At 43.8% G+C, this 1,896-nt stretch overlaps 1 protein-coding gene across 1 annotated transcript in view; it reads left to right on the top strand.

The window, feature by feature from the left end:
- Positions 1 to 1,896, top strand: part of LOC101853736 (vacuolar protein sorting-associated protein 13B) — a gene marked incomplete in the record, with an annotated part of 129,782 nt that overhangs the window by 59,345 nt on the left and 68,541 nt on the right.

Raw genomic sequence — 1,896 nt, 5'->3', positions numbered from 1 at the left:
GGGGGGGAGATATTAACATGCTCTTATGCACAGTAGAAATGTAAATGGGCTGATTTATCAATGTCATGCTCATACAGTGCTGGAACAACATAGGGGGAACTGCTGCTTTTTCTTTCCTCATCCTTACTATCGTCATTTTTCCTCTACTTCTTTTGTATGTTTGTCGCTCTTTTGTGACCTGCTATTTCCGGGGTGCCTTGATAGTCGAAACAGACCTTGTGCTGTTGAAGCTAGAGAGGCGAGCAGTCAAAGTCTGATTCCCTGTAAAGACTTCTCTGTTGACATCCACCCCTTGGCGCTCATATGACCTTATACAGTTGTGAATGCTGTAAAACCTTACTCAAACACAAAAACTCACAGCTCTGCAATTTTATTTTTAACTCGTTGAAGAACCTCAATTAGATTTGTATAAAATGAGTTTTTTTCTTGAATTTTGTTTTTGTCTGGGGTCTCGGTCGATTTGCTATGTAAACTTTATCTACTGGAGTTCTAGAGACTGTAATCTTTTTCTGTAAACCGCGAGTTCTTCTCAGGCTTTCTGGTCGTGGACCGGTTGGTTGGTCTTGAGAACAGATGAACTGCTGAGGCCTGTTTTATCTTTGTGTGCTTTTGATTACTTTAAGATAAGATTAGATAAGATAAGATAAGATAAGATATTTATTTAAATCCTATTGTACTCAGTAGTTTGATTTCCTTTCAACAAGAAGTGTGTTTCAGTAGCTCAGAGATTGTCTTGTAGTGTATGTTACGAGATAAAGTCATACAATATTTCTCTCCCTGTTGTTCCCATGTTCTCACATATCTCTCCCATGTTCCCATATCTCTCCCCATTCCTCCCATCCCTCAGCTGTTCCCATGTTCCCATATCTCTCCCCATTCCTCCCATCCCTCAGTTGTTCCCATGTTCCCATATCTCTCCCCATTCCTCCCATCCCTCAGTTGTTCCCATGTTCCCATATCTCTCCCCATTCCTCCCATCCCTCAGCTGTTCCCATGTTCCCATATCTCTCCCCATTCTTCCCTTCCCTCAGCTGTTCCCACGTTCCCATACATCTCTCCCCGTTCCTCCCATCCCTCAGCTGTTCCCATGTTACCATACATCTCTCCCCGTTCCTCCCATTCCTCAGTTGTTCCCATGTTCCTATATATCACTCCCCTATCCTCCCATCCCTTAGTTGTTCCCATGTTCCTATATTCCCATATATCTCCCCGTTCCTCCCATCCCTCAGTTGTTCCCATGTTCCTATATATCTCTCCCCGATCCTCCCATATATCTCTCCCCATTGTTCCCATCCCTCAGTTGTTCCCATGTTCCTATATATCTCTCCCCGTTCCTCCCATATATCTCTCCCCATTGTTCCCATCCCTCAGTTGTTCCTGGAGGTGGAGACAAGCCTGGTCCTGCTCAAGGTCGGTCAAGAGCACGTGTTCTGCCTCACCGACTTCCTGAGTGCCCTCAGCCGCAGTCTGCAGGTGGGTCTGTCTGCTCAGCTCTCGGGGACAGGGAATGGAGGGCTGTTTCATCATCATCATCATCACCATCACCATCATCATCATCGTCATCATTGTCATTGTAATTATCATCATCATCATCGTAATCATCATCATCATCATCATCACCACCACCACCACCACTATCATCATCACCGTATGTGATGCAGCGTGGTGGAATCAGGCTCTCGTCAATTTTTAGGCATGTAGAGTTATTGGTATCATCGTAAAGCTTATTCACTTGTCTTTATTAGGATGAAAAAAAAAGTGTCCATTTATCTTGAATACAAGACGAGATATTTGCGAAAGAAGGAGGTGGGGGTCACCTTTTTTCAGAGGTAAAATTAGTGAGAAAATGACCACCAAAGATTAGTCATTTCCTTATCTTAAAAGTAGGTGGTCATT

The sequence above is a fragment of the Aplysia californica genome, unplaced genomic scaffold (genome assembly GCF_000002075.1).
Source record: "Aplysia californica isolate F4 #8 unplaced genomic scaffold, AplCal3.0 scaffold00778, whole genome shotgun sequence".
Lineage (NCBI taxonomy): Eukaryota > Metazoa > Mollusca > Gastropoda > Aplysiida > Aplysiidae > Aplysia > Aplysia californica.
Note: the sequence above shows the minus strand (reverse complement) of the source record. Positions and strands in the feature narration are given on the sequence as shown.